General features: G+C 40.4%; 1 pseudogene; it reads right to left on the reverse strand.

Annotated features, from left to right (window-relative positions):
* Nucleotides 1-18,794: 18,794 nt before the first annotated feature.
* On the reverse strand, nucleotides 18,795-20,606 carry LOC110138025 (BTB/POZ domain-containing protein 10 pseudogene; annotated as a pseudogene).
* Nucleotides 20,607-27,741: the final 7,135 nt, after the last annotated feature.

A 27,741-nucleotide genomic window follows, 5' to 3' on the forward strand; every position in this document is an offset into this window, starting at 1 on the left:
GAGTGATAAATATTTTTGTACATAAATCTTTTACTACATCTGTCATTTACTTAGGATAGATTTCTGGAAGTGGTATTATTGATTCAAAAGTATGAACACTTTTATGGCTCTTAATGCATATTGCCAAATAGCTTTCCAAGGTAAATTTCCAATAGCAATATATAAAAATACTTGCTTTTCTCACTCCTACTAGTATTATACATTACCCTTAAAAATATTATTACCATGTGATAGGAATTTTAATTTGTATTTTAAAAAGTTGAGCATGGTTTCCGTTTTTCAAATGCTTAGCATCTGTCAGTTCTTTGTTCTTTTATGAATTTTCTGCTCATGTTCTTTCCCTTCTTCTTCTGTTGACCTACTAGCATTGATCTTGTTGATTTGTAATTTTTTCACTTAGTATAGATGTTCATCCCTTATCATATTTACGGTTAATAGTTTTCACTAATTAATCATTTAACTTTTTTTACTTAGATTCTTTTTTGTCACAGAAGTTAAAAAAATCATTGTATTTAAATATGCCAATACCTATTTTGTGATTTGACTAATTGTTTTATAGTGTAAATGGCTTTTCTAAACCTCAGATCTGTTAAACAGCTTTCTGTGTTTTCTTGGGTATATTTTAAGAAGTATGTTACTCTTTTAGCTGTTACAAATGTTGTTTTGGCATATGATATAAGACATGACTCTGACTCTGAGCTGACTGGCAGAGAACCAAGCTCTGGATCTGGAGGTTTGCATGAATCTCATAGGATGGGCTGCAGAAACTTTCTCCTTTATTTTTGAATTATTTGGCACAGAGCTAATGGAGAAGGGAGTGATTTTGTTTTAATCCTGATATGGGATTATTTATGACATTCTCCTCTTGCCCCACCTTGTTTGCTAGGAGCTCATATTAGAAAAGATCGTCAATTATATTTTTAAATTTTGGTCTATAAATATCTAGGTCTTCCCCGGTGGCTCAGCAGTAAAGAATCCACCTGCAATGCAGGAGATGCGGGAGACCCAGGTTCGATCCCTGGGTGGGAGGATCCCCTGGAGGAGGGTGTGACAACCCACTCTAGTATTCTTGCTTGGAGAACCTCATGGCCTGTGGAGCCTGGTGGGCCGCAGCAACATGGGGGTCTCAAAGAGTCAGACACGACTGAAGCGACTGAGCACACTGGCATAAATATCTAATTTCACCATATTATGTTTGAAGAATGTGGCTTATATTTTTAAGACTTCTATGTATCTTGTCATGTAACAAAATAATTGTCCCACTCCTTTTGTTTTTAACATAGTTGAATGAATCAGAGAGTTCGGTAGAGCTTGTTATGAAGAGCAGCAGTGACCTTTCGGCCCCAACTTTCTATCATCTCTACCTTCTCAGAGGTCAGTTGTTCCAGCTCTTGGAAGTAAGTTCTAGGAGAATATACTCAATGTCTTCACAAGACGTACTGTATTGCTGCTTCCCACAATGGAGGGGGAGGATTTATCCTTCTGATTTCCCCAGACACACAGACATGCTCAGGGACCTCACCCCACATGGACACGAATGTCACACTCTTTCCATTCCCCACTTCATAAATATGAAAAAAGGTATACTTTCATATTTATGGGGCAACTTTGGTTTTATTTCTGTTCAGTGCTTATATTCTCAATATCCATCAATACAATTCACAGCCAAGGAGCACTTGGATGGAGCTTGTTGAGTGTCGATGTTGCTGTATTTTGAGCTGACTGGATTGTTTTACTGTTGTTAAGTCTTTCTTTTTGGACTGGTCAGGTACGCTAGATAAAGCTCTTCTAATTTCCTGCTTGGAGGAAGTATAAAATCTTATTGCTTGAGTTTTGGGAACTGCTCAAAGAAGGAGAGATTGGTGGTGTTCAGAATGTCCTCAATCCCTTGGCTTTGAGAATGGCTCAGTACACCTGTTCTCACCTGTATCTGATGCCTCCTTGTCCAGGACCCTCTGCTGTGCTCTCTCTAGAGCTTTAACTTCCAGTGTTATGAACAGGTTGGGGAAGCTTGAGAGGAGGGCGGGGCAGTTGTCTGGCCCCAGGAAGTCATGGAGAGGACTTGGGGATCTCCTTACTTCTTAAACAGACTCACACAAATCCTTCTTTCATCTGACTCTCACTCCCATTTACAGAGATACCTGGTGCAGCCAGTTTTGGAGTCTTTTGGGTGTTCTTCAGGGTAAATTGGGTTTTTCATGGTTTTTCCCACTATCAGCTTAGTGTTCTGCTTTCTTGGGTCTGCTAAGTCAATTACCATGAGTCATCTGCTTTCTAGATTCCAGAATTAGGTGGTGGTTGTATTTTCTCTTGCTCTTTACTCTAATGGGCTATATCTTTATAAAAATCCTTTAATTGTCATTTTGTGGAGAATCTTGGGGGCAGTATAAATACAAGCACTCACTTCGCTTTCCTTACCTCAAAGCCCTTTTTATCTTTATTAAAGAAAACTTACGTGTTCATTTTAGAAAAATTAGAAAATACAAGGTAGACAAAATATTTAAAAATCACTCACTTTTTAGTCATACCCTTTGTTAATACCATTTTGATATATAGCTTTTAAGATACATTTTTGGAATATATTTATAAAGAAATGAGTTTATTATATGCAGAGTTTCAAGATGATCTTAAGTTGGTAATAATATAAATTTACTTAATTCTTCATCATATTCTTTTTATATTTTCATAATATTCTTCATTGAAAAGGCTAAAAAGATTAGATAATTTTGTAAATATGGTTACAATGCTGAATACAAATAATTGTGGAAAGGAAAGATATGTTAAAAATAATAGTCTCAAATACAGTTATATTTGAGCTTTTAGCTACCATCTTATATTAGATAGAGCTTAAGAAAGGAAGTAGAGGACTGTGACGTCTAACCTGGCAAATCCCTTGTTTTAGATAAAGGGATGTCAAGAAATTCCATTTTATTGGAGGCAAGAAAACACAACATGGAAAAAAAGAAACAGCCACAAACAAATACATTACAAGTTCAGTTCAGTTGAGTCACTCAGTCATGTCACTCTTTGGGAACCGCAGCACAGCAGGCCTCCCTGTCCATCACCAACTCCCAGAGCCCACCCAAACCCATGTCCATTGTGTCGGTGATGCCATCCAACCATCTCATCCTCTGTCATCCCCTTCTCCTCCTGCCCTCAATCTTACCCAGCATCAGGGTCTTTTCAACTGAGTAAGCTCTCTGTATCAGGTGGCCAAAGTATTGGAGTTTCAGCTTCAACATCAGTCCCTCCAATGAACACTCAGGACTGATCTCCTTTAGGATGGACTGGTTGGATCTCCTTGAAGTCCAAGGGACTCTCAAGAGTCTTCTCCAACACCACAGTTCAAAAGCATCAATTCTTCAGCACTCAGCTTTCTTTATAGGCCAACTCTCACATCCATACATGACTACTGCAAAAACCATAGCCTTGACTAGACGGACCTTTGTTGGCAAAGTAATGTCTCTGCTTTTTAATATGCTATCTAGGTTAGTCATAACTTTCCTTCCAAGGAGTAAGCGTCTTTTAATTTCATGGCTGCAGTCACCATCTGCAGTGATTTTGGAGCCGAGAAAAATAAAGTCAGCCACTGTTTCCCCATCTATTTGCCATGAAGTGATGGGAACGGATGCTATGATCTTAGTTTTCTGAATGTCAAGCTTTAAGCCAACTTTGTCACTCTCCTCTTTCACTTTTGTTTAAGAGGCTGTTTAGTTGTTCTTCACTTTCTGCCATAAGGCTGGTGTCATCTGCATATCTGAGGTTATTGATATTTCTCCCGGAAATCTTGATTCCAGCTTGTGCTTCCTTCAGCCCAGCATTTCTCATGATGTACTCTGCATATAAGTTAAATAAGCAGGGTGACAATATACAGCCTTGACATACTCCTTTTCCTATTTGGAACCAGTCTGCTGTTCCATGTCCATTTCTAACTATTGCTTCCTGACCAGAATACAGGTTTCTCAAGAGGCAGGTCAGGTGGTCTAGTATTACATTACAAGGGAAAAACACAAAGACTCATGCAAAGTTTTCTTTTACCTTTTGAAATTTCTTTTCAATCTCTTGCAAGTTAGTTAAATTGATTGGATCACACTGCCAACCACGGTAAAAGCCAATTTTCTTATTCTAGATGTATTTCATGTAGGAATGACTCCAGTCAATTGTTTCTTTAAAAAAATACCATTTCTCCAAAGATCTCTGTAAAAATGTGGATGGCTAGCAGCTCAAAGATAGTTATAATGAATGGAACAATAGATTAGAATATACACCTTTTTCATTATGGGTCAACTGAATTACATTCTGTATTTAAAGGTGGACACTAATTATTGTGCATTTGTTTGCAAGGCATTAAAATGTATATATATATATTCATATATATGTGTGTCTATGGGTTTCCCAGGTGATGCAGTGGTAAAGAATCCATCTGCCAGTGCAGGAAACACGGGTTCAATCCCTGGGTTGGGAAGATCCGCTGGATAAAGAAATGGCAATCCACTCCAGTATTCTTGCCTGGGAAATCTCATGGACAGAGAAGTCTGGTGGGCTACAGGCCATGGGGGTCATGAAGAGTCAGACACTACTTGAGTGACTAATAGTGACAACAACAACAATGTTTTCTATGTCAATGTGTGTGTGTGTATATATATATGTATGTATACTGTTTAGTTGCTTATTATACATATATATATATGTATATATATACACACTCATTTACATACACATATGCATACATATAAACACATATCATCTCTGATCTTTCCAATGATAAGTGCAGAGCATGCATTATTCAGTTTATTTACTACATAGGAAAGGGAAGGCTTGAAGAGGTTAAGTAATTTGTCTATGTTTGTTTAGCCCATATGCAACAGATAATAGACTCAAACCCAGGTCTTCTGATAATATATTCTGTGCTCCTCTACAAGGTGGTACCTTGGATTAAAGATCCATATATTTCCCCCAATTGAAGTATTAAACTATGCCCCAGTATAATTCTCCCTCTAGGTGCCAATATTTGGAAAACTATCTGTCAAGTTCTTCCAAGTAAGTATTCCAATGATTGAAAAAGTTTTAGGGGGTGCTGTCTTGAGAGATGCTGAATACATCTTTCTGGCAGCCTTTAACATGCTGATTGTGTTTTGAATCGTTGGAGGGGTGTGTCATGTACCCAGTTTTATAAACTTGACTGTGCAAGCCTGTTTGTTTCTGATACACCTGAAATTGACTCTCTTGAAATCCTTATTTGGGACATTATGTTTCAGTGACCAACATACATTGCACTACAGGATCTAATGTACTGAGTTTTGTAACTTCATTCCTCCTTATGAAGGACAGACAAGAAAGGTGGGAAGGAAGGAGAAAAAAGAAAAGAGAAGAGAGGGAGCTTTAATCATAGGCAGTGTCCTCTTTGCAGTCATTAGGTTATGTCATTCAAAGAGATTTTCTGTGATTTTGAAAATTACAACAGACAAATAATAAAAGCTTTCAGGAGCGAGAGAGTATGTTTTATCTGTCTTTACGTCATGGGTGTTCATTGGAAGGACTGATGCTGAAGCTGAAACTCCAATACTTTGGCCACCTCATGCGAGGAGTTCTCTCATTGGAAAAGACCCTGATGCTGGGAAAGATTGAGGGCAGGAGGAAACAGGGATGACAGAGGATGAGATGGCTGGATGGCATCACCGACTTGATGGACATGAGTTTGAGTAAACTCTGGGAGTTGGTGATGGACAGGGAGGACTGGCGTGCTGCGATTCATGGGGTCGCAGAGAGTCGGACACGACTGAGCGACTGAACTGAACTGAACATCCATGGTGCCTAACACAACCTGTCTTGAGTTGGTTGTTCAATAAATTGATGATCTGGAGAATGAATGAGTGAACAGAAGTGAGAGGTCTGAGGTCTAGAAGCCCCAGGTGAGTTTGGGTGTCCCCCTTGATCTCTGTGCTCCGCCTGGGTGAAATGGAGATGGATCCTTTGTTGCAGGATGTTATAAGGATAGCATAGGTGGTGAAGTACTTACAGTAGCTTCTAGAACAGAGTAGCAGCCTGCTACACTGCTCAGTGACCATCCTGTTCTCTTTTAGGTGAAGATTTTATGCTTCATACAATACTGGCATTTTGTTTTGGAATTCCTGTTTATTAGAGACATTAAAGGTGAAGAAAACAGATATCTAAAGATTCTTGTATTCTTAATATTCAGTCATCTTCTGAATATCTCAAGGATTTTTTCCTTCAAATAAGTAGTCCCCATCCCATCCTGTTATATACTTTTTTTATTTTTGCACAAGATAATGGGCTGTCTAGACTTAACTCTGAGTGTTGATTGAGGCTGCAGAATGTTCACATTTCTCTTCAGTATAAATATGGAAGTTGTTTTTAATAACTGTCACTCAGATGGTAATCAGCAAAGAAACTCTGTGTGATGTTTGGCTAGGAAAGAGGATAATTAACATATAAAAAATCATGAGCCCTTCATTACATGGGGCACCAAAGGAACCCCTTGGGAAGAGACAGGCAGGAAACAGTAGGAGGTGGGACAAGGTTCATGTTACTAGCTCGTAACTCTCATGATTTCTTTCTAAAAACTAACAGAATCTATGCAGATACTGAATTTGATATTTTCATTCCACCATGTTTTTTCTTTCTTTCTCATCTGCCTTTGTTCTCAGCCGTGGTCAAGTTATGAACGATTGAAACTTATCCTGACTTTACTTTCTGCCATTTACTTAACATTCTGAAAGAAAACAGAGAAGTGGTCAAGAAAACCCCTAGTAATTCTGCAATGATTTTTTCCTTTTTCCTCCTCATCTGTGGAATAATTCTGTGCACCTTGCATTTGTGTGTGTGAAGTGTGTGATGACACTCACAAAAGGAAAATGCGTTTCAGAAAAGACCAGAGACAGAGTGTCTGATTTCCCAACCTGATAAGGCTTACCAATAGAAAGAGGAGAAAGAGAGTTAATTTTATCGGCTGAATGTAAACACTTTTTGTTGCCTCTGTGGCCTTGCAGTCTGAAATACTGCACAATTGGATTTCTCAAATTTCTGTGCACTTCTTAGCTAGATTTTTGAGCTAATGGTGTGCTGATGTATCTCTTACCTGCAAAAGCAAAACCATCTCTATGTATATGCCTCTTTCATCTGTGTGGATGAATTGCTTTCTTCCAAAAGGCTTTAGCTCCTGCAGGTGGCTGTGCTCTTGAGTCAATGTTTTCATTCTTTTTCACAGGAGAGGAAGGGTAGGGTCCTTGTCTGAGAACAAGTCTGCTCTTTAAGCCGTGATGAACTACACGGCACATACGTTTAATACATTTAGGGAGATCTGCGTGTGGCTGGTGCTTAGCTAATTCATTGCATTTGGATAAAGGCTGGACTCTCTTCCTTCTCTTCTCCATGTTTCTATCAAATGGCCTCCCCTTTTTTATTACTGCGTCTCTTGTTTCTGCCCAGAGGTCTTCGTTTTCTTCAGTACTGCTTACTGACCCGCTTCCGTCATTGACAAGCTTTGGAAGTCACCAGTTCGGTGCTAGGGAACGTGAGGGGCTTGGTAGATCTAGGCTCCTCTTTAAGGATGAGTATGGTGGAAAGACTCCTGGGCTGGGTGTCAGAGACCTGATTCTTTCACTTACTGGCTCTGACTACTGAGCAAGTCTTAGAGCTAAAACTTCTTTTTACAATCTGTGAAGTGGGGTAGCAATATATGGATACATGGTTTCATGAGTTTCAAAATAATAATGATAATAATGGCTATAAAGAACGTCCCACCAGAGAAAGCCCTGGGCTTCTATAGCTATTGTGGCTTAAAAGGAAATATGTCCCTGCTCAGGTTCTTTTTCCACATCGCACCAATCCCCCGCTTTCCTCTGCCTGTAAAGTCCTTCCCACCATCAGGGCCCTTCTTGGTTCTGTCTACTTTGTAACACTTTCCCCTGGTGCTTTGACTGGTTGGTCTCTCAGTGTTCAAATTGCCTGTAAGCTTTACTGACAGAGGAATTTTTTTTTTAATCACTTGAACAAATACAGCTTTGTGTTTGGTTTAACTTTTCTGCTTGTAACACAATAAATTGATCCTACTTCTGACCAGTCCCAGCAGTGTCATATTTAGAAAATATTCAATACATAAATCTGACATCTAAAATAAACACCCATTAAATATTAAAAAAATTTTTTTTTTGATGTGAGATATTTTTAAAGAAGTTTTTATTGAATTTGTTACAATATTGCTTCTCTTTTATGCTTTGGTTTTTTTTTTTTTTTTAACCTCGAGGCCTGTGGAATCTTAGTTCCCTGACCAGGGGTTGAATCCACACCTCCTGTGCTGGAAGTGAAGTCCTCATCACTGGATCACCAGGGAAGTCCTCATTACGTCTTAACTGTAACTTTTCTACAAACAATAAAGGACATGACATTGCATGACACTCATCACAACATCACATTTACTCTACTCTCTTTTCCAGACTCTGTGCCCCATGTTGTGATTCCTGTTTCATCAGTTCTTTTCTTCTATCCTTCAGGGTATTTTTCTCCTTCAGTGAGTAGTGCTCTAATGTTTCTAACATACATTAAATTTGGCATTCTGGCCATTTAGAAAGAAGAGAATCTGTTTGAATTCCTCACAGTGACTTCTTAGTACACAAGTATACTAAGCATGCGGTAGGTATGCCCTCAGTGATTGTGGTATTGAATCTGTCCCGTAATAACCATGTGGCTTTTGTGATGAAGTCAGATTGGTGGTGGGTGCCACAGTTTTCGGGTCTCAGTGACTTCCAGGGCTGGGAATGTCTGTGTTAGAGGCTGGAGAAGTGTACGAAACAAGAATCTTCCTTCCATGACCATCTCTGTGTTTGCAGCCTGTCAGCTGGTCAAGGCCTGTTGCCCACTGTGGAGTCAGTGGCTGGTGGGGTGCAGGAATCGGGTCCAGCAGCCTTGATCTGCTGTCTCTTCCTCCTCCTCCTCGGCCAGTCTCCACTGCAGCTCACCCAGTTGGCCAAGTGGTCAGGGCTCACATAGTCCATTTTTCTGGGGAGCGGAGCCTCCTGAGCACATCTCCCACAAAATGGGTGTTACTGCCCAGCCAGCTCTTAGAGCACCTTACATGTAAAGAATTCCCAGTTTGCAAGCCAACTTCACATATGTTGGTATGATTTAATATTCCAAATTACCATGGAAAGCAGACATTTAGGGCTCTGAAATCCCTCTTTCCTAGATGAGAGAAGGGAAACAGGCATACAAGGTTTCCTCTGTCTTTTACCAGCCACAGGCTGTCTTTTTGCAACCTTCTTCAGTATATTCCTGTTCCAATTCTTTAGTTTATCTAGTGCTTAACTTTTTTTTTTCCCTCTTTACTAGTGTAATTGATGCCACGGCTTATGTCTTCTACTCTTTAGGATTTGTCAGCACAGGTCTGTCTTACCTGTATATTTTCTGGGCAAAATCCTATCAGTCTAATCTCAGGGAAGGGAATTCAGAAGAATTCTGAATTTATTATGTAAAATGCTTCTTCTTGATGGTGTTGACAACCACATACCTATTAGAAGCCAGGCTTGGGAGCACAGATGGTAGCCAAAGGAATGAAGATCACTTGGAAAGAGTCTCTTCTTTGACATGTGACAAGACAAAAGGCACACCTGGACTTTTATGGGGGGAGGAAATGAAAGGGAAATTATTTCGGGAAAGATGCAGCTTTAACTAGCTCCTCCCAATCCATGTGGGTTAACTCTTAAATGCAAGTCCTGCACTGTCTACCCGTGGTTTTATGAACATCATCTGGTTAAGAGACTCAAACCTTCCCTTTAATAAGTTAAGCAAACCTGTCAGTGGGTTCCAGCTGTATTTTACTGTTTTCACTCTTTGGATTTGTGTTTCTAGATTTGAATCATGAAAAATGGATGGCTCCTTGAAGTCATAGGTCACAAGCTGGTAGGCTTTGGGCTTCATTTAACTTGCAGATGTGTTTTATTTAGCTCATTCAGAATTTTTAAAAAAGAGGGGAAAGAAAGGAGTTAGTTTCCAACATTTGCAGATTGCAACATTTCTGGTAAAATTGTATTTTTAGCCTCTTTAGAAAATTACTTTATCTGGGGCCTTTGGGATTGAATAATTATTACACATCAGTGTTTGGTTAGAGCCAATGAGGGCCCTGTGGACAGTCATCTGTCTCGGTCCTGCTGGGCTGCCTCTCTCATATATGGCACTTACCGAGCCCCTGGACATTTTGAGTTTCCCACCCCTCCCTAAAAGTCACTCTGCCTCAAAACTCTTTTATTTAAGTTTGGCATCAGGCAGCATAGAGACATAATTTGAAGCTGAGGGACAGAGGGGAGGAAGAAGAAGTTTGCCCAGGGAATCTCTTTAGGTTTCACTTTTCTTTCTCCATTCCTCCTCTCCTTTCTCATAGGTGACTTAATTCAGACCAGAATGTTACAGTGCACGTTGGAAGCAAGCCAGGTTTGTCCCAGGAATGATAGGTTATGACAGTGGTTCTCAATGCTGGTTGCACACTAAATTCTTTACAGACATTTAGAACATGCTGGAGTCTGGGCTTCACTCTGGACCAATCAAATTAGTCTCTTAAGAGTGGGACCTGGACATCAGTAATTTTGAAAGCTCCCTAAGTGTATTGGTAGTTGAAAACTCTTGGCTTAGGCCTTTGAGGAAGTTTGTAGAGTCTTTCAACTCTTTGAACTTAAGAATGCTCTTTATCATTTTGCTAGGCAGACACAAAGATGCTTCTCAGATAATTGAACATTGTAAGTATCTGTGTGCATCCCTGCGTTTTCCTCACTACTTCCCAGAGTTCCCTGGGAAGATCGAGGGTGGGTTTCTTCTCCATCAATATAAGGGGTGCAGTTCAACATCTAGTCTCCTGCCACAGTGAAACTGGCATGTGTAGCAGCAAATGTCATTTGTTTTCACTATCCAGTAGCCAACTTACTCCAAGTTCATGACACTTTTTCAAAGCACTAAGGATTCTTTAACTCACAAACTGCCAGTAGAATAATAACAAGAATATGTTATCTTCTTCACTCAATACAGTATTAGAGCGAAATAAAACATTCTTTTTTAGCTTCAAAACAGATCTTAGCAATACAGATTGGAAATTTTTACAGTTATTTATAGGGAAGTAGGATTAGCAGACAGGACTTGTCTTTCTGGCACCAATTCTAGCTGGTTTTCAAATACTACTTTTCCCTCCATGGGTCAGAGCCACATGTGCGAGTAATTCTCAATAAGATGAATAACTGATATGTAGCTAATGGGTACCTCCTGCAAGGGTGGATGGTTTACCTCAGACGTTCCTAATCCTGGCTGATCCTTCTATTTCCTCAGACACTTAAGAAAAAGATAGATATTCTGGGGCCCACCTCATACTGCACCAAACTTTCTGAGAGCGTGAGGCCTGGGCATCTGTGTTTTTAAAAAGAACCACCCCTGTTCATCCCTAGTATGTCTCCTCATATATTACTGGCAGAATTGTAAATGGAAGACCTTTGTTTGAAAAGCCCATTTGAGTCTGTCAGTCAAGATGTAAAATACACTTCCCTTTGAGCTAGCAATTCTACTTCATCCTGTGGCTGTATTTGCACAAGTATCAAATATATATGCAAATCTGTGATAGCAGAAAGCTGGAAACAACCTCAATATTTGTTAAAGTGGCGATGTCTAAATAAATGAAAATATATCTGCACAGTGAAATACTACTTAATTAAAAATAATAAGTTACATCATTGTGTTGATATGGAAAAATATACATGTATATTTTAAGTAAAGAAAGTTGCAGAATTATTTGATAAGTTTCATTCCCTATGTGGGTGTCTGTGTGTATTCGTGTGTGTGTGTGTGTGTGTGTGCATACACATAAACACAGAAGTATTCATATTCAAATATGCAGATATACACATGTACATTCATATATATCCCTACCTCTAGTTAGTTAACTTCTGGAGGGGTATGCTGTTAACCATTTGAATTTATTCGAGTGTGTTTCCTAAGCCTTTCAGTGTTGATCAGACATGTCTGAGAACCAATGGGTCTAGCTGCTAATGTTGGATTCTTAGGCCAAGCCCTCGATCCTTGGAACCTCCCAGAAGATAGCCTGTGACTGTTCCTAGTTAACTGAGGACAGAGCCACCACTCTGGTCCTGTTAAGGCAGGAGCACCTGGATTGGTTTGGGGATCACCATGAATGATGGGTCCCAGTTTGTCAGGTGACAATTCCTCATAATTTCTTCTCCTTTATTTCACAGATGAATCAAATTCAGAAATAAGTTTTTAGAATCAAAGGGGTGATCTTGTTTTCCTAGTGGAAATAATATTTACATGACTTTGACCTTTGAATCTTACTTCATGGGTTCATTAAAAGAACTTCTTTTTACCTTTAATCAGTGTAAAGAGGACTTTTATGATGACGATAATTCATTTGAATGCCTTGTTTAATTTCAAAAAAGCAGGGGATTTGGGAAGGTCCTTATACTTGTTAGTATGTAGGACTTCAGAGGATGGGGCACAAACATAATTTCTCCCTGAAATGAAAGGACTCTTTCCTTGATCCTGCTATCTAACTTCTCCTTCCTTTCTTCATTTCCAGTTAGCTGGACATCACATGCAAGGGGCATGCAAGAAAGAAGTGAAAAAAAAAACTACTTAAATACCAGGCATTGTGCTACATAGAAATTGTTTTATTACTTGCCTGAATAACCCTACAAAGAGATATTATTGTCCTTTCGTAATTGAGAAAATATATTGAGAGGATTTTGTGTTGTCCAGGGTCTCATGTAGTTAGCAAATGTTGGAACTAGTGTTGGCCTTCTATTCACCTAGATCTCTTCTGGTGCCTCTAGCAAGCAAACCCCAAGCTAATAATTTTTATAATAATGTTATCTTGGATATTAAAACAATGCAGGATTCACTTTATCAAGATTGGAAAATGCTGATAGCATCCTAAAGTGCTAATAACATTTTTGCAATCAAATTCCCAAATAACCCTTTTTGTATAAGCCTTTCTTACATTATATGGAATGGCAGCAGAATAACATTTTTGATATTTTCCCCAGTGCTTTTCCCCCAAGGATTTTATCCCTTTGACTCTTTTCCAGTTCAACCATGTGGACTAGAAGCATTGGTTGCCTTAGGGCAGGACCATTATGATAGCAATCATACAGTCTTTATTAGTTTGCTAGGGCTGCCATAACCAAGTATCACAAATGGAATGGCTTCGTTAACACAGTTTGGTTGTCTCACTGTTCTGATATCTGGAAGTCCAAGATCTGAGTGTTGACAGTGGTTCCTTCTGTGGGCTCTGTTCCAGGCCTCACCCCCCACTTCTGGGGGTTGGCTAGCAATCTTTCATCTTCCTGGCTTGTAGGTACATTATCTTCACATGGCATTCTTCCTGTGTTTGTGCTTCTGTGTTCAAATTCCCCTATTTTATAAGGATCCCTTTACACTGAATTTAGGGCTCACCCACTCTAATATTAGCTCATCTTACCCAGGTACATCTCCAACAACCCCATATACAAATGGGGTCATATTCTGAGATATGAGGATTAAGATTTCAATATGTGAAGTTTCAGGGAACCCAGGTCAACCCATAGAGCAATCCCTGAAACGTTTGGGGTATTTGAGGACTGAGGAATCCTAGGCCATATTTCTCCAGTGGATGGTAAGACATCAAGGATAAATGACTGGGTGGGAGTGTTGGGTCCACACAGAGAGGCCCTCAGCTTACAGGGGCAAGAACAGCAGAGCGGTGCTGTGTGGCTGAGCTGGGCCTGGAAGAGGCAGGGTCTTCTGGGGTGCATGATTCTTCCTTAAACACCGTGATGTGCTGGCGCAGTGGACTGCATCCATGGACTGAGAAGATCCCCCCAGACTCAGAGCAAGTGCCAAACCAGAAGGGTCTTTTTAGACAAGAAGGAGAAAGAATGCAGTTGCCCTCTGTACGGCATGTGGAAGAAGCAAAGTGACATCAGTTGTCATCTGACTGTGGGGAAGACTCAACACTTCTCTCCTCCCTCCACGGGAGTGGTTGGGTCTGGAATGTGAGCTTGAGGGAGCCAGCTAGGAGAGAAGGGAGCCCAGAACTGTTCATGCCAGCAGCATTCAAAGAGGAAAAAAACCCCAGGAAGGTAGGGGTGCTTGGGGAGGCTCTGGGGTGTGGTCTTCTCAGACAACCCCAGAGAGAAAATGGGCAACTTCCTAGGGTGACTGTTTAGTGAACAAATTGATGGCCTATTAGCCAACAGTTACTGCATATTGGGGAAAAACAAATACGAACTTTTTTCCTCCCCATTGCAGTTTGTGGGTCGAAACTGTTTCATAGTGAAATGCTCTGAGACACTAGAGGCCAGGTAGATCCCTGAGTTTTTCAAATAAAAACAGACTTTTCTAAACATTGGCAACAATTTCCTTTGTAAATAGGTTTAACCTTGGACCTTCTGTCATCTCTTATTTTTACACAGGAAATTAATTTCTCCATCTTCTTGGTGTTTGAGGGAAGAGGGAAAAAGTTGAAAAAGTCTCTGGGATTTCAAAAAACTGCCATATAAACTTTAAAATTAAACAGATGTTATGTGAATCACATGTAAATTGGAGCCATGGGAACCTGGGTCATAAACTGAATGGGATGTTCTGAAGCAGGCAAAGAAGTGGATTTTTTTGGCAATTACTGGGGGCCTTGTGGATCAGAAATACCAAATGGAGGTGGATCTTTGTGTTTCAGCAAGAGTTAGAGGATATTCTAAGCCATAAATCCTTTCCAGAAGATTCTAAACTTCCCGAGGGCAGAGGCCATGTCCTGCTCCACTGTCTAGTCTCGGCACCTGGCAACTGCCTGGCGCACAGCAGACACCCAGGCCATTTACTGGGATCAAGTGCATAGTCAGTAGTAGGTAACTTAAGTGCTGAGGTCCCTGTAGTTGACCTCAGTTTCATTTTTTGCTGTTTTAGTCTAGATTTTCCCAGAAGCACAGGCTGAGACGAGGACTTGGGTGTGGATAGTATATTTTGGAGGTGATCCCAAGAAGCAGAAATGAAGGAGAGGTGAGGAGATGGGAAAGGGAAAAAGAAAACAATGGAGGCCTCTATTGAGGCCTCTGCCATAGGTAGTTGGGGGGTTTGTTTTACAGGATCCCTTTTGAAAATTACAAAATGCCTCCAGGTTTGTCCATCCCATGGACAGAGGTTGTTCCAGCACCATCATGGGGTTTCAGGAAACATCTTGGGTCCTCATTATCCACTATATCTGGTCCCTCATGTCTGCAGAACTTTTCAAGGCAGAAAGGCAGAGAGAGGCACTTATATACACTTGAAGGGGGACAGTCTTATGGATTATGGGCAGGAACTAGAGTCGGAGGTGGGCCAAGAGGGTGTGATGTGGGACACCAAGAACATTTTCTCCACCTGCTGAAACAACTTACCTTCCTCCTCCTTTGAGGAAGATTGTCTTATTTGGTCTATCCTGGATGCTATAGAAACAGAGTCAACCTTCATTTGAACTGATTCACTTTGTTATTTAGATTCACAGAGCGGGAGACTAAGATTATGAGAAAATATCTGGGCATGTTCAGCCTCCATGGTCCTTAGGGGTCTGCCACACTCTTCATGGGAGAGATTCCTGGAGGTTCTTTCCATCCTAAGTCTGGGCCCCTCAGCCTTGGCACTCTACCTGTCTTACCTCTTCCTACAGTACACATTGGCCCTGCCCCACCAATCTCTGCTCATTCAAGTTATTCGTCCATCAGTTCACCGAAAAACTGTCTTTCTATTTTTATACCCCTTTCTAGCTGTTATGGGTTGGATTGTGTCTTGTCTCCTTCCCCTAGCAAATTTGCATTTTGAAGCCTAACCCCCAATACTTGAGAAGGTGATTTTATTTATAAATGGGGTTGTGGCAGATGTAATTTGGGAAGGTCCCCTGGAGGAGGGCATGGCAACCCACTCCAGTATTCTTATCTGGAGAATCCCCATGGACAGAGGAGCCTGGAGGCTACAGTCCATAGGGTTGCACAGAGTCAGACATGACTAAAGCAACTTAGCAGATGTTATCACACTGCTAAGATGAGGTCACACTGGCATAGGGTGGGTTCCTAATCCACTCGGAATGGTGTCCTTAAAAAGGCGAACATTTGGACCCAGAGACAGACAGGTATAGAGGGAAGACACATGAAGAGGTACAGGCCATCTGCCAGGCAAGTAGAGAGGCCTGGAACAGCTCCTTCTTCATACCTCTCAGAGAATTCAACCCTGCAAACAACTTGATTTCATACTTCAGCCTCCAAAATTGTCAGACAGTACATTTCTGTGTTTTGGCTATTTTTTCAGTGGGACTTTATTATGGCAGCCTTAGCAAGTAAATATATTTTCAGCTCCAAGCCCTCATCTTCCATGAATTTCAGTGGATTATACAGAGCCTTGGACCACGGGTTAGAAACTCTGAGTCTAGTCTTGGTACCTCTCACTAAGAAATTGTATAAATGTAGGCAAGTGTCTTAAGCTCTTTTCATTTCTTTCTATGAAGTGCAAAATAAGGATGATGACCATCCTGCCCCTGTTGGCTCCAAGTGGGGCTGTGAGGATCAAATGTGATCCTCACATATGTAGAAAAGGGTTTGTAATCTGGAAAGCAGTATGTTAGTGGATGAAGTGGTGTAAAAAAGATGAATGCATTGAATCCTGATCTGGGAGTCAGTGATCTTGAAACAGTTGTTTATTTCCTTTGAGCCCCAGTCCTATCTTCTGTAAATTGAGCTGATTTTAAGGTGCCCTCCCAGCTCTCAAGCTCTAGGATTACATGATGATATTATTATTAGTCATTTATTGATTCAACAACATCAGTTGTCTACTCCATGCCAGGCTCTGGGACGAGGCACAAGGGAAACGAGTGTGAGTAACCTCAGCCCTGGTCTTCCAGTAGCTTGTTGCTCCAAAATTTTCCATCTCAGTAAATCTCACAATGGGCTGTCTCCACCCTTTGATGATATATTTTTCTCAGCCTTAGAAAAACAAAATTTTGGAGGAAGATTAAAGATGGCACCAGAAAGGGATGGTTTTAGAAAGAGACTGTTTCCAAAGCCATGTTGTTTTGTCAACAGTTAAGGAACTGGTTGGCTGTAGATTCCCTTTATATAGGCCAACAGTGACATTTTATTAAAATTTCATCTTTGCAAATGTCCTAGCTTAGCCTGGTTTCATTTTGTTGGTGAACCTCAGGGTTTACTAACAACATGCAGCTGTTTAAGGTGTGGGGCAAGCGCATCCTTTCCTTGACATGTTCCTGACAACCAGTATTTGTGCTGTAAATTGTGTCACCATCTCCTCTTTAGTTTGTATTTTGTTTTCATTGTATTTTGCCTCATGGACACTCTCCACATTTCCAAGAGAGAAAGACTGTCTCCCCTTATCCAATCTAGGCAGACCTCTCTGCATGTCTGTCCTGTGTCCAAATCTCAGTGGCCAGATATGAGTTTGAGTCGAGACACTAGACTTGAGGTATCTCATTTTTTCACTTGACAAAAATATTTTTCAGAGTGCCTTTACTTGGCTATCTGGGTGTAGCTGGAAATACAGCAAGTCAGGGAAGCTTATTTTCCTCTTTGGAGGTTCCATTCTGCTGGGAAATAAGTAGGTAAAGAAACAAAGTTATTAAGAAAAAAACAAACAAATGAGATAAGTTCAGATTATGAGTGACAGGGCAATGTTTTAGAGAATGACAAGGGTGGGCAGGGAACGTTGGTTGGTGTGGATGAAGAAGTCCTCTTTGAGAGGTAATATTTGAGCAGACACTTGGATGAGGTAGATTTGGGGTGTGAAATATCTTCCATGAAAAGATTATGAAATGTGAAGACTTCAGGGAGGGAAATTTGGTACGTTGAGAGAATCAGAAGAGGCAGTGGCTAGATTGTATAAGAATATCGATGTTACTCCTGACAGTACCCCACCCCATTTATCTGCTTTCCTTTTGTTTGAATGACTTCTTTGGATCAGTTCTTCCCCCTGCCTCCTCATTTCTGTTTCATAGATTTTTCTACATTGTCTATAAACTTGGGTCCCCTGAGAATTGTATTTATTAAGTCTGAAACTAAAGAGAAATGTTTTGTGGGATGGTTTTACTTATATAAATGGGGGAAGTTGGATGGACTGGAGGAAGGGAGCTAATATGCATCTCAGGCAGAGAGGAGTCATTTAATTATTTAAAAAAGAGCACATTGGAATTATTATTATTTTTTTTAAAACAATGGAATTTTATTTTGATGAAAAACAAGTTTACAATCATTTAGTAAATGAAGAGCAAACACTTCATTTGCCTATCCCGTAACTTTCAAAAAAAAATCATTAGTAAATAAATATCTGTGAACAGATTAAGGGTAAGGCAGACCGGATAATAACCCACCTCTGATGCTCACACACACTGCATGTGACTCACTTGAAAAGGATGAAAACGGCACTGAGATAACTGATAAGATATGGTTGAATCTCATCCTCATCATTCAAATAAGCCCACTGATACTCATTTTTTGCTCATCATGGGCAGCAAACTATACATATTTTACTGAAGGAATACTTTGATAGAAGCACTTATTTAAATTATATTGTGCATCACAACTATAAAAATGGCTTGAACAGTTCCACTTAACCACCATTTATAAAGTGCAACTATATAATATTCTACAATTTATCTGGGGTGTGATGAATATCTAGACAAAGTACCCCAGCTGCCAATTTCCACCACTTCTGGAAAGATCTAGATGTGTGAAAAAGGACTGTCTCCCATACAAAGAACCAATTTCACAAACCTACTAGTAAACAAATACATTTATATAACTGGAACCTCAAGATGCTAGAGTTGTACTCATTTAAAAAACCATTCAGCTACCTTTGGTCTTTAAAAAAAGCCTACACTGCAAAATCCTAAACATCGTCCTGTGCATCTCACAATGAAGAGAGTGGCCTTGCAGTGCAGGATGAGGAGAGTGCAGCGTCACTGTGGAGAGTAGCATGCTATGGTTTCAAGGAACATCACCGTCACAGCATCGGATTCTGTGCGTCGGGATCGAGGTCATTGTTGCCAGAAGGGGGATGGATGGGTAGAATATCCAGCTCATCCACTTGCGGAGTCGGATGCATGACTACCAGCTGGTCCTGGGGAATGTCTGTGGCAGCGGCGGCAAGATTGGTGATAGATTTACTCTTCACACACTGAAAGTCTACATGCCGGCTCTTTTCTTCTTCCTTCTCCCAAGACATTCGAATAAAGGGTCTTTGGACATAGTTGTAAATCACCTCAGGGCGGCCCCCAGGCCTTTTCTTTACTTTTTCTTTGTAGGTAGGATAACCTTCTATTCCCAGTCTAATCTTCTTAAGACCCCTCTCCTTCAAAACTGATTTGGCCACATCTCTGTTTTCAATGTACTTGAAAAATCTATATAATTTTGTGCTATAAATAATTTGTGAATATTCTTCTCCCATCTGCGGTGGATACTCTTCATCCCAATCAACTACATCATCATCTGTAAGCACCACTATGTGGCATTCACATTCCCCACTCTGGGCACTGACTACCATGAGAGGCAGGATCATTTCTTCCAAGTAAAATTCAAACTGTCTGCGAGCACCATCATTTGACAACTCATGCATTAGGGCACTGAGATCTCTACATTTAATAGTACTATATTCGAAAGAGATACAAAGATAGTCACAAGCTTCTCTCAATTCAGGAATAGATATGCCATCAGGACAACGGATTATTCCTGTTTTATAATAATCCAGAATTGCTCGAAATACAGTAGAGCCAATTCCTTCTGCCACCTCATACTCTCCCTTCTCATTAGGACGTGTAAAGTTATGTTCTCTGCCAGATCCAAACATCCTGCCCAACATTGTATTTGGCTGTGCAGTAAAAATGGACGGGTCTACAACAAATCTAGTGTTATCCACTATAAGTGTCACTCTTTCTGAAGTTCTTACATTCCGAGCTCCTTCTTTTGCATTTTCATACACAAACACCATTTCCCCAGACGTCTTACAGCTACTATCTGAACTTGACTGACTACTGTTTCTGCTGCTGTTCCCAGCACTGCTACTGGATCCATTTGGAGAGGCTTTCTGAGGACGAGGACTGCTTGGACGAGAGGTACTGTGATCTTTTTCACGTTCAACATGGTGCTGTCGTGTTGGAGAAGTAACATTTCTAATACAAGGAGTGAGCTGAGATTCTGTTCTTTCATGAGATGAATCTCGTGATCTGTCACTTGACCTTCGTCTATCTCTTGATCTCTCATGTCCCCCACTAGCACCATGCAGACTCATTTTGGTGTGGTCGACAGCTCCTTTAGCAACACGTGAGGGAGTGCTTGAATGTTTATAAAGTTTACGAGGTCTACTATGCAACTTCCGATCCCAATTCTCTGGATCACTGGAGTTACTGTCATAGGGATGAGGCCGTCCGTCCTGCCATCCCACTTCAAGCTTCCTCACACTACTGCTCTGGAAGCACACATGTAACACCCATAACCTGAGTAGTCTTGTGCCATCACCCCAATTCTTCAGCCTCGTTAAATCTTGGATGTTCTTTGGGATTCCATCTTCATCTGCTGTAATCCCCTTTGAGTGTCCAGGCACAGGCCAGGGCCAGCGACACCTCGGCTTCCTCCCCAACTAGATTCCTCCAGAGAGGTGTCTGGCTGCGGCCGCCCGAGCGGCTGCAAGCACATTGGAATTAGCATGAAGGGGAGACTGATTGTGAGGATGTAGGGGAGGCTGTGGAGCCCAGTGGCAGGGGTACAGCTGGGCCTCTTCCTTGCTCTCTTTCTGGAGTATTTCTCTCATGTCTGTGTTTCTGCTTGTCTGCTCTATTCTGCTTTCTGCAGTTGTCTTCCTCTGCAAGGCTCTTGGTTACTTTTCTCCTGTAACTTTGGGCTGTTGTTGACTTAAGCATGGCTTTGTGGCAGGCAAACAACTTGACCTTTCATGCCCAGCTTTATAGACTTTAGTCTCAACTACAAATTCCTACAATAGTGACTCTCCTTGGTTCAGTAAGGGTCAGGCATCCATCTTTGATCAGTTCAGTTGTAGCTGGTGTCAGGGATATATTCTTGGTTCCTAGAGGTGTCCCCTTGGTGGAATAGCTTCTCTAATGAAAAGGTATTAGTAGGGATAGAGTCAAGACCATCTTTAGGAAACAGATTATAGGTAGAATTTGCTTGTGGTAGGAGGATTCGCACCAAAGGAGGAAATGTGATCTGGAGAGAAAACTAAAGCAGAGAAGGAATGGATTAGTCATTGAAGGGGAGAACATGGTGGCCATAAAGATGTAGGTTGTTTTTGTCTGATATTTTTTATAACATTCTCATGTGTGTACATACATATGTAACTCCATCTCTTTCCACAAATGATGTGACACAGCTTACAAAAAAAACATTTAAAATTCAGAGTTAGTTTAAGGCACTTCATTCTGCTTTATTGTCAACTTACCTTCTGTAAATAGACTATGGCTTAATTTTTACATGTAATTCTTCCATAATCAAGATTTAATTGTTTAGGACTGCTGTGTGCACAACAGTTCAGTTCAGTTGCTCAGTCGTGTCTGACTCTTTGCGACCCCATGAATCGCAGCACGCTAGGCCTCCCTGTCCATCACCAACTCACAGAGTTTACTCAAACTCATGTCCATCGAGTTGGTGATGCCATCCAACCATCTCATCCTCTGTCGTCCCCTTCTCCTCCTGACCCCAATCCCTCCTAGCATCAGGGACTTTTCCAATGAGTCAACTCTTGACATGAAGTGGCCAAAGTATTGGAGTTTCAGCTTCAGCATCAGTCCTTCCAATGAACACCCAGGACTGATCTCCTTCAGGATGGACTGGTTGGATCTCCTTGCAGTCCAAGGGACTCTCAAGAGTCTTCGCCAACACCGCAGTTCAAAAGCATCAATTTTTCGGTGCTCAGCTTTCTTCACAGTCCAACTCTCACATCCATACATGACCACTGGAAAAACCATAGCCTTGACTAGTTGGACCTTTGTTGGCAAAGTAATGTCTCTGCTTTTTAATATGCTATCTAGGTTGGTCATACCTTTCCTTCCAAGGAGTAGGTGTCTTAATTTCATGGCTGCAATCACCATCTGCAGTAATTTTGGAGCCCCCCAAAATAAAGTCTGACACTGTTTCCACTGTCTCCCCATCTATTTCCCATGATGAGGTGATGGGATCAGATGCCATGATCTTAGTTTTCTGAATGTTAAGCCTTAAGCCAACTTTTTTACTCTCCTCTTTCACTTTCATCAAGACACTTTTTACCAGGTCTCATTAAATATTTTTTCCTTAGCATGCAGAAAAACTGAATGTCCCAGCCTTCCCTGCAGGTAGATGGGTCCATGTAACTAGGTTGTTGTCAGTGGTATATGGGCATAATTCCACCCCTGGCCCCTGCAGTCTTCCGTGCTCTTCCTGCAATGTCCATGCTCTATCATTCTTCACTAGTTTGCCGCTTTGTTCCCAAGGATCCCAAGCAGTAGAGAGGGCTTCCTAGGTGGCCCTAGTGGTGAAGAACCTGACTGTCAATGCAGGAGACACAAAAGAGTCTCTGGTTAGATCTCTGAGTCAGGAAGATCCTCTGGAGGAGGGCATGGTAGTCCACTTCAGTAGTCTTGCATGGAGAATCCAATGGACAGAGGAGCTTGGAGGGTTACAGTCCATAGGGTCGCAACGAGTTGGATATGACTGAGGTGACTAAGCACACAGTAGATAACCTTAGATCCTAGAAGTTGGTTCAGCCATGGGATAGAAAAATTCTAGGTTCCTAAACGACCTTACAGAGCCAAGACCCTCTGTCTCAGAGGCTCCTAGTTTAGATGATGACATAAATTACAGATGGGTAATGCCACTGAGTTTTTAACATTAATTGTTATGCCTGTCAGTTTTATCCCTGCCAGTGTTATAGGAATATTCTTTTCTGGAGTTTCTGTCTTCTCATTTAATGTTCAGAAAAGATAGTGTTGTAGTTTAATATAAAACAAATAAATCCACAAAATAGAATGATGAGGTTACAGTAGAGTGAAAAGTAACTGGAAAGAAGATATATAAATTTGACAATAAAGAAATCCTTTTAAAAGTAAATTATACAGTAATGTGCCTAGATGTTTAATCTTCAGAGATGGAATAAATTCATTTAGTGATTTATTGTTTGACTACAGAAGTTGTTTGCTTTTCACAAGAATGTTTGAATTTCATCAGTCTTAAGTTCATCCAGAATGCCAGCTATGGTATACCCTTTTATTTACTAATGTAGTACAAGGAGAAATTTTCTTAAGGGAAGAAATTCTTTTCTCTTACAAACAATTAGCTTTTGGTGATGGAAATGTAAATAGAAGCACAATTCATTAATGTTTAAATTTCTCTCCTTGCCACACATATTGCTGACATAGGTACATAACATAGGTACATAACATAGATGATATATGCAACTACACACACACACACACACACATACACACACACTCCTGTGCTAACACACCTCACATGTTAATCTTATACTAACCTGTTTGTTTTGTTCTGTCAGTTCTGAGTTTGCAAGTTGTAGAATTATCTAAAAGTTGTAGAAAAAGCACTGGACCAAACTCAGTGATTCTTTCTGGTCTCACCTCTGCTACTACCTGTCTGTGACCCTAGGTGTTACCTCATTTTAAAATTTTATTTTAATTTATTTAACTACAAGGTGAAAATAGACTTCAGAGTCAGATGGATCTAGATGCCTTTGGGCAAATCCTTCAACCTCTTCAGATCTTCCTTTATCTATTACATGGAGATGATACTTTCTCCCCTTTGAGGTCAAAGTGAGTATTAATGGGACATATTTCAAGGGCTGGTTCACAGTGAGCATTGAATTACTTGCTTCCCTTTCTTTGTCCTCTGGTTATTGGAAAGTTCCATGTTCTCCTCAAAAGAGCAACAAATATGGGAATTCAATCTTGTTGGTACCTTGTTGGAGGTCAACCTGTTGTAGCTTCTATTAGGCAGAACTAGACTTCTGTCTGATTCTCTTGGTGATCAAGAAAATGCCTAGAAAAGGAGAGTGTTGGAGACAGCACCTCACTTCAGTTCAGTTTCTCAGTCATGTCTGACTTTTGTGATCCCATGGACTGCAGCACGCCAGGTTTCCTTGCCCATCACCAACTCCCGGAGCTTGCTCAAACTCATGTCCATTGAGTCAGTGATGCTATACAACCATCTCATCCTCTGTCATCCCCTTCTCCTCCTGCCTTTAATCTTCCCCAGCATCAGGGTCAAGAAAATCAAATCTGTCACTGTTTCCATTGTTTCCCCATCTATTTGCCATGAAGTGATGGGACCAGATGCCATGATCTTAGTGTTCTGAATGTTGAGTTTCAAGCCAATTTTTTCACTCTCCTCTTTCACTTTCATCAAGAGGCTCTTTAGTTCTTTGCTTTCTGCCATAAGGGTGGTATCATCTGCCTATCTGAGGTTATTGATATTTCTCCTGTAAATCTTGATTCCAGCTTGTGCTTCATCCAGCCCAACATTTCACATGATGTACTCTGCATATAAGTTAAATAAGCAGGGTGACAATATACAGCCTTGACGTACTCCTTTCCTGATTTGGAAGCAGTCTATTGTTCCATGTCTGGTTCTAACTGTTGCTTCTTGACCTGCATACAGATTTCTCAGGAGGCAGGTAAGGTGGTCTGGTATTACCATCTTTTGAAGAATTTCCCACAGTTTGTTGTGATCTACACAGTCAAATGGATGTGAGAGTTGGACTGTGAAGAAAGCTGAGTGCCTGAAAAATCGATGCTTTTGAACTATGGTGTTGGAGAAGACTCTTGAGAGTCCCTTGGACTGCAAGGAGATCCAACCAGTCCATCCTAAAGGAGATCGGTCCTGGGTGTTTATTGGAAGGACTGATGTTGAAGCTGAAACTCCAATACTTTGGCCACCTCATGCCAAGAGTTGACTCATTGGAAAAGACCCTGATGCTAGGAGGGATTGGGGTCAGGAGGAGAAGGGGACGACAGAGGATGAGATGGCTGGCTGGCATCACCGACTCGATGGACATGGGTTTGAGTAGACTCCAGCAGTTGGTGATGGACAGGGAGGCCTGGCGTGCTGCGATTCATGGGGTCGCAAAGAGTCAGACATGACTCCGCGACTGAACTGAACTGAACTGAACTGAACATAGTCAAAGGCTTTGGTGTAATCATAAAGCAGAAGTAGATGTTTTTTGGAATGAGACAGCACTTGCCACACATTATACTCACTGTGAGCATCCCTTCCAAGTGAGCAACCAATTGTATGCAAGCACACACAGACACAGACACACACACTTTGAACTCAGTGTCTCTGGGATTCAGTCAGCCCTCATCTGTGCCTTCTTCACTCTTGGATAATATCCAAAGGCTACAAGAGGACAAGAGAAGAGGTGGGAAGAGGAGTGGGGGTCCTGTATTTGCTGCATGGTGAACTAATGCTGTCAATGTAAATCCTTAAGGAAGTAATTAAAACAAAATGATCAAGAATTGTTATAGTCCACAGCTTATAATCTCTTTTTAGAATATTGGTTTTTCTCTGTAACTTATAAAAGATCAAAAAAGCAAAAACATCACTGTCTCCTTTAGCAGAACTTTTTTTAGTGTGATTAAGAGTGTCTCAATTGACTTGTGAGCTGACCAAGGTGAGAAATAGTTTCCTGTGTCAGTTCTTGGCCTGTTTACTTTATGGAAAGGGACAGATTGCAGATGGCCGGGTTGCTGTCCTTACTATCATCAAATGAATAGAGAACTAGCCCATGTGCTCATTTCTTGTTCTGGTTTTGTTGATAACTAGCTTGTAACTTTCAGTTAGTAGTTTCATTTTTCAGGCCTCAAGTTTCTGTATTTTTAAAATGAAGGAGTTGAACAACACTGATAGCTGAGAGCTTTAGTTCTAGTATTATATGATTTGAGCGTAAGATTTTTTGGACATATGTTCTAATATGTGAGTCTCAAAATTCGCTAATTTTCATGTTACCTCACTCTATACTTTTGCCTTTGTCTATGAATTACCAAGACTAGACAATTATTTGATCATCATTTTTATTTAAGTAACTGTTAAAACTTATTCTCTTTCTCAGCAATAATTTTCATTAACTTAAAGATTTGATCACACACACAATCCTCAAATATGAACATTTTTTTGTATGTATTCTTCCATGAAATAGCACATTTTGGGAAATGCTGTTATAGTAATTTTTGGAGAGGGATTAATGTGAAACTACTCAAAGTTTAATTTTTCTATCTCAAATAGGTTATCTCATAGAAATTATAAGTTGATGTACCAGTATTTATGCTGGTCCATTGCCTCCCCCTGCCCCAGTCTGAAGTGTATCATTGTTTTTGGTCTAACAAATTGAGAAATGGCAACTTTACTCTTCCTGGTAACACCTGTTGACCTATACCTAGAATTCAGTGCAACACAATTAATATGGATGGTAATATCAGAAGAACAATGCTGTTCTCTTGAAACATCCCACCCTCGCCTTCTCCCAGAGTCCACAAGTCTGTTCTATACATCTGAGTCTCTTTTTCTGTTTTGCATATAGGGTTATCGTTACCATCTTTCTAAAGTCCATATATATGTGTTAGTATACTGTAAAAGAAAGGGGCAAAACAAAGGTTACAAAAATCATTCAGATCAACTTATGGATAATAGAATTTTCCTTTTTTTTTTTTTAGCTAAGAAGGTGTTGGATCCTATGATAAGGCATCTTGTATGTCCTATCTCTTCCATATTTCTGTATGTTGGCATTTGAACTGAGTTGCTGCACACCTCTGCTAAGCCTTCTTACAGAAATTTAAAATGTATAATGGGCTTACATTTATTTAATTAATCTTCAAATATGAATTCCTTGCAAGTCTTGCTTTTGAAAGAGTTCCACAAGAATTGGAATTTATGAAACCCAGCAAGTTTAACCTAGCCTTCATTTTGAAATCACCTGATATCAATTAGCATTCCTGCAGTTTGGGGTTGATTTATGATGCCCTTGTAAGGCCCTGAAAATATGAAAGCAGAGAAGCAGTATTTCAAAATGCAGCATAAAATCAACAATAAAATGTATATTTATAACCTGAAAAGTATGATTTCATCTTGGAGAATTACCAACCCAATAGCAGTAATAAGCATGATTTTCATTGTACCATATTGTACTTATTAAGCACTTCAGGGGACTTGTAAATAAATCAAATTGTGGGATCAGTTTTGGATATCTGAACATATTTTTAAATATTGTAAAAATGTGGAAAAGTATCACAACTGGTTATCATTTGTTCCTGTTTTCCAAAAGGGTTTTAATCATAAGCTCATTCTTACATCCTCCTACAAGCTGGACTGGGGCCGGAATGGCCTGTAAAGTGACACACTTTTAATAAATGTAGATTTAATATGGTCATGAGATAAGATTAGACCCTTCAAAAACCCCATTCAAATACCACAGATTCTGATTTATGCTTGTAAAAGTCAGGGAGAGGTAGGTGGTTTAGAGGATGCGGTGTTATCAGAGAATTCAGGGTCCTAGATATTCCTGCTTTTGATTTAAAATTTTAATAAAAAATTTCAGTATGGGAAGTTAAGGCACCGAATTGAACTGCCCCAACTTGCTCTTGTTCGCATTATGTTGACCTCCATAAGTCAAGTCAATCCAACAAACATTTATTGACAGTGTAGAATGTGTCAGACACTGTGATGGGTGTGGGGT

The sequence above is a fragment of the Odocoileus virginianus genome, chromosome 18 (assembly GCF_023699985.2).
Source record: "Odocoileus virginianus isolate 20LAN1187 ecotype Illinois chromosome 18, Ovbor_1.2, whole genome shotgun sequence".
Lineage (NCBI taxonomy): Eukaryota > Metazoa > Chordata > Mammalia > Artiodactyla > Cervidae > Odocoileus > Odocoileus virginianus.